The sequence below is a fragment of the Prinia subflava genome, chromosome Z (genome assembly GCF_021018805.1).
Source record: "Prinia subflava isolate CZ2003 ecotype Zambia chromosome Z, Cam_Psub_1.2, whole genome shotgun sequence".
In the NCBI taxonomy this organism is placed as follows: domain Eukaryota; kingdom Metazoa; phylum Chordata; class Aves; order Passeriformes; family Cisticolidae; genus Prinia; species Prinia subflava.
In genome coordinates, this window is record NC_086283.1 from 46,733,216 (window position 1) to 46,739,215 (window position 6,000).

General features: G+C 47.3%; 1 protein-coding gene across 2 annotated transcripts in view; it reads right to left on the reverse strand.

Annotated features, from left to right (window-relative positions):
• Positions 1 to 5,634, reverse strand: part of TJP2 (tight junction protein 2) — a 63,257-nt gene extending 57,623 nt beyond the window's left edge. The window contains exon 1 of one of the 2 annotated variants that reach the window (XM_063423940.1): positions 4,990 to 5,634. The gene's annotated coding sequence lies outside the window, so the exon portion shown is untranslated. The remainder of the gene's footprint in view (positions 1 to 4,989) is intronic. The other variant, XM_063423943.1, reaches the window with a different exon arrangement.
• Positions 5,635 to 6,000: the final 366 nt, after the last annotated feature.

The window sequence follows — 6,000 nt, forward strand, 5'->3', positions numbered from 1 at the left end:
GTAACAGCTTTAGATCAAAGAATTCTCTTACTAAGAGAGAAAAGAAACAAGCATCTCTTCCTACATGCATTTGCTCAAGTGATAATAACTGTGACAGTCGATTGTTAACTTCCACAACACAAGTATGTTTTGTTTGCGCCACGACCAGCACATATGTAAAGCTTGATCTGTTAAAAAAATCTTAAGTTAGAGGAGCATCAGGGATCAGACTGGGAGTGTGGGAGGTGGGAATGAAAATAGAGGAAGAGGACCCGGAAATTTCTTTCTCACAGCTTCACAGACTGCAGTTGCTTTTGGCCCCTCCTTAGAGATCGTCCCTTCCCTGAACAGTCCATATGTTCCTGGAGATTCTAAGAATCAGCTTATACAAAGTTGTGCTAAGGAGGCTAGAGACACCAGTAGTCAAATCTGCTGGCTATTAACCAGAGCTACATGATGAAGCAGATGTTAGAATAGAGAGTGCAAGCCGGTCTACAGACAGCCTTGCTGTTAAGAGCAACTTGCAAGAGAGATTTATGGGTTTTCCCCAAAGCCTTAAAAATCCCAACCAAAAATTAATGAGGCAAGGCAAATAACACGTAGTTTGAACCAACATGTGAAATCTTGGTTCTGATGAGGCTGCACTGTTAAGCTCATGCTCAGTTTATTAATACAATACTAATGTCAAAAAATGAGTTTGGTACAATGGAGTTACAATGATTTTGGGAGAGGTATCATTGAGCCAGACTTAGGAAAAAGCCACAGTGGCCAAATATGTCTGAACTCATGCCTAACTCAATGCAAACATACCCAAATCTAAGGAGACATCCTAAACCTGACATTTCACATGTATATAAACCACAGCCCAGAAACTGCACACCTTTAAGAAGTAAAAAGAAATTTCTCAAAAGCAGTTCTGGATTGCTGGTACAAAACAAAAGCAGAGACAAAAGCATGAAAAGAGAGCAGGCACTGGAAAAAACCCAGAACAATAGGGCTTTATATCTGGCCTTGCACACTTCTTATTGACCCTACTATTGTATCAGGCAATATTTTTGTCAGTCGTTTTCACCTTATTCATGTGAAAAGAGACCACTAATGAGTTTCGTTTTCTTCCTCGATTAGCAATCATCGTTATCTTGAGGTTCTGGGACTCAGAAGCACAATGACAATGCTGACCTAAATTCAGGAAGACTTGGGTAGCTCATGTTTCCTAAAAACAAAGCCAGCAGCTGATGAATACGAACCAGAGCAGATGCCGCACCAGATATCAAACCAGAGCTCCCACAGCTCACTCTGTTATTACTAAGCTTGGATCATAAACATCCTAAATACATTCACAAATGCAAGGGCCATCTTACACGGAACAAAAACGGGTTGACACAGTCTGCATTCTCATTTGAAATAAAAAACTACGATAGCCCCTAACGACGCGCGCTTTTAAAAAGCAATCAGCTTAAAAAGAAAACAAAACAATCCAAACAACAAGCCACCTAGGACCCAACCCAAACATTAATAGTTTAAGGTATTAAATGACCTGAGTATGCTTTGCTGATGCATCAAGCTGTTTAATTACAATGCTGCAGTTAGTACCTGTTTAAATTATCTAACATTTAAGTAAAGAATAACCTCAGCTCTCGAGAGTTGAATGCTGGCTTTGTCTGGTAAAAAACCAACCAACCGAAAAAAACCCAAACCCCACAAAACCATAAAAAAACCACACCAAAAAACCCCACCCACAACTAAACCCAAAAAACACACAGAATAAAGCAAAACAACAAAAAAGACACCAAGTCCCCAAAAAATAACAACAAAAGAAATCCCAAACAAACCAAATTAGTCAAAAACCCCACAAATAATAACCAAACAGAAAACCCTCCTAAACCCCAAACAAAAATACCCACATAATTGCAGCAGGTTGTAAATCATAATTTACCCTCTCAAGAAAAAAAAAAATTACTCTCTGAAGTGGGACCAGGATAACCCAAGTACTGGTAAAAGATGATTAGAGGGCAACAGAAGGCTTCAAAGACTCTGGGAACAAGCAGTAAGCAAAGTTTTCAAGGGAGCAAACATAGGTATCCAACACAGCGCTATTCTTTCTGAGGAAGAGGATAGGTTTAGATAATTGAGAAAAGCATCCCATCGTTGAACAGCTCTATTTTGACGATATAAGTTCTCAGCGCATTTAGAGCACTTGGTCGTGGGACTGAAACTGAACCTTTGACTTTGAAAGATGATGTGCACTGGGGAGTATATGCCAGCACAGTCATGCAAAACCAGTCATCCCCATGTCACTGCTCCAATATTTGTAGGTAACACACCATTTGCAAACATTCTTCACTACGGCAAGACTCATATTAGAAGACAAAATTATGCCCTATGTACTTACTGCCATAAATATTTGTTTTACGAATAGATTATCTCATTTTTGAGAAGTCTGCCAAAGTTCGCAGAAATCCACTGCAATTTGGGATTAAAATCCACAGCCTTTCTACAGGTGATGCCAAAGATCAATTGTCAAATTTAAAAAACTAATTTTTCTCCAGCAATTATGATTTTCATACTTATTTGAAAATAAACCAGACCTGAAAATCTCTAACCTCACAGACCTTTAGCTGTTCTAACATGTAAGGCTCTGTTCCCCCGTCACTAGAATGACAATTCCGAGACTACTACAATAGTATGAAATTGACGTAGCCGCGGAATGACAAAAGTTACATCGTCCCTTAGTAGGTAAATACTGTTATTTCAACAATTACAAGTGAACAGTCTTGTAACAAGAGATTTCCTTTTCTTCCTACAAGGAAGTTCTGGAGAAAGACAAGATTTGTAACTATTAAAACACACACACAAACGCTATCACCCAGATTTGCTCTAATTTAAATGCAGCTTTGAAGTAGTCCTGGAGTATTAGGCCATTCCCTCCCCAGCTGAGGATTACTGTGGTCCAAGAGCTTTCTAATGCTTTTAAGCACATAGGTTTTATAAAGGTACGGCACATCCAATTTTGCGAACCATGCCGCTACCTAAACATTGTATTAATCACTAAGACCTTTCCTCCAGGAAAAGTGGGGACCTAGCAATGAAAAAAGCATCATACACTTAATTACTTTGATGCTTTATTCTGAAGAGCTCTATTTAGATTATAGTTCATGCAAAGTGTTGGAGTCACTCCAACTCGGCTGTTTAATTTCCAACACTTACCTTTAGTCTCAGAAAAATCCAGTGCAGAGGCACTAAGCACCTCAGCAGATACAGACAGGGGCAATAGCAAAACACAATTAGATGCAGGTTCTCCAGTCCACAGTGACACCTTTTTATAAAAGGAGGAGAAGTCACTGCCGCTACTTAAAACAAATGTTTAGGGCCTAAGACGTTTGCATGTAACAGTCCAGAAGCAATTATAACAGTAAACTCACCTGAAAGTCAAATACATGCAGAAAACTTCCTCAAAAGCCTGATGACAGCCCTCATAATCCTCATAATAATGTTATACTAAGTATGAATCTTACTGAGCATGTCTAAGTGGCACTCGCTTACTAAATGCAAAACATTTCAAAGCCTCTTAAAGCAGCCTGATGATCTCTCAATTAATATAAATTAACACAAGCAAACCTCCTATGCCTTCCAGTACATGATTGCCGTGTCGGGACTTCGTGGATCTTGACAAATACCACTATCTGAAAGAGCTTATAGTTAAAGCCTTAGACGACAAATGCTTCACAAATGAAAGAAACATTTTGCACGTACTAGTTTCTCTTTTATTTTCCCTCAACTATTGGTGAATCACAGTTCCCAACCTTTAAAATAAAACTTTGCAGAACAAAAGAAAAGGTAAACTATTTTGTTGCAAATGATGCGACCTTGATAATTACATGCAAAGGTTAAAACAAAGCAGACCTTTGCAGCCTCTGCTGGAGCACAGCTATGCGGCTAAGAGCCCTTGAGTATCATCTTAGCTGCGGGAACCGACGCAATTTTATATGCTGAAGCTAGAGAGCAGATAATTCAGAAATTCTCTCTGTATCAAGTGAATAACTACTAGAAAGCAGTACTGGAAGCATGGAAGTTTTCTGATTTGCTATATGACTCTTACACAAATATGTTCAAACTGCATGTGCTTTCTCATGCTGGAAAAAATACGCAAACAGGTTTCAAGTACGGGGTGATTAAGGGCAGAGTTGTCTACTAAAGCATACTAAAGCATGCCTGCCACTGGTAGATCAACCTTGGCACTCCAGGATGAAAATCTAATGTACCTGGGCTCCAGTACCACAAACACGGCCGATGCCAAGGCACTTTAATAGGGCAATTAAAACATTTGTCTTCTGGAACTGCCTGTTCTTTGTTTTACAGTTCCCTGTTAACTCGAAACTTCCCCTGACCCAGTTAGCCAAAGCCCAAGGCATGGCTGGAATCCACTCGGGATGTGCCAACATAAAGATTTCAGGAATTCTCTGTGCAACAAAGGCAGCCCAAGCCCCCGACGGCGGGGGCGTGCGCTGGCCGGGGGATCCGCCCCCCCTCCCCCCGGAATACCCCGGGTAAACAAACACCCTGACTCGCCGGTGACATCTCTCCCACTTTCCACGTAGTATCGCACTCTCCCGGAAAGTACTTATCACGGAAAAAGTCACCGAGAGCCGCTTAATCCCGTTAAGAGAAAAGCCGATCCCCGGCCGAGCGCGGCTCTTCGCGCCGCCCAGGTGCGCGGCGGGCGCGGGACCGGCCGGGGGGCCCCGGGGACCGCGGCGGGTCCAGCTCCGCGGACAAAGGCGGCAAAGCGCGCCCGAGGAGCGCGGGCGAGAGGGCGATAAAACCCAAAGCACACAAAGGAACGAGAAGGAGAAGCCGGGCAGCTCGTGGCCGCAGCGTGGCCCCCGGGGTGGGGAGCAGAGGCACCGGCCGCGGGGGCAGGCGGTGCCGGGGGGCATCGCACCTGCCCGGCGGGAGGGAAGCGACAGAGAGGGCGGATTCGGGGCGAGGATAACCCACGGGGATACTCGCCTGCTCGTGGAGGAGGTCCGGCAGCGGGAGCAGAGGTCCCACAGGCACCCCGGCGCTGCGCCTTACCCTGCCCCGCCGTCCCGGAGCGGGCAACGGCGGCGGCGTCGAGTCCGAGTGCGAGGCCGAGGCTGGGACGAGGGCCGAGGCTGGGGCTGGGTCCGCTGTGGCCGCTCCCGCCGAGTCGGGCGATTTCCTGCGGGGCGCGGGCAGGGGCGGCGCGGCCACGCCGGGGCGGGCTCCAGCCGCAGGTGCCGGCCTCGCCCCCAGGTGGGGAGGAGAGGGGAAGGATGGGGAGAGCAGGGAACGACAGGGGAGGGGCGGTGGCGGCTGGACGGGGCGGGCAGCGCGCCCCCTCCTTAGGCGTGCCCCACCTGCGGTGCACCTCCAGTGCAGGGGTGCCTTCGCCCGGCTCCCCCGGGCCACGCCCGCACACACCAACACCCGCGGCGGCGGCAGGGGAACAGGAAATACCGGTCGCAGCCCGGTGCTCCGCGCCGCTGAGTCACCGCGGCAAGGCCGCCCCGCCCCCCGGCTTTTCTCTGCCCGTCCCGTCTCCCGGCAGGGGACCGCGGCTCTGTCCCCCGGGCCTGCTCCGCGGCTCGGCCCGAGGCACCCCGCGCCCAGAGCGGAGCCGCGGGTGGGCACGGCGGAGCCCTGTCGCCGCTGGCAGGGCGCACCGTCACCCAGCACAGCGCCTGGGTGTGTTTTCCGTTTACATCAGTGTTTTGTTTGGAACTTGGGATCGTTGCCCATCTGAACCTTTCTAACGGAAAGACCTCGGAGACAGCCTTTAACACTACAGCGCAGTGCTCCACGTACGCCTCTCGATCTGCTCTCCCTGTCCTTTATCACTAAATAGCTGCGGCCGCTTTACTGACAGCCCGGGAGGGCTCTGTTCACACCATCACTCTCAGCTGAAATACACAAGATTAGCAGAAGGCAGAGTAGCTCCATTTCCAGGCCGAACACCCCACGTCACTCTGCAAGTCCACCAGTACTGTTCCCGAAACT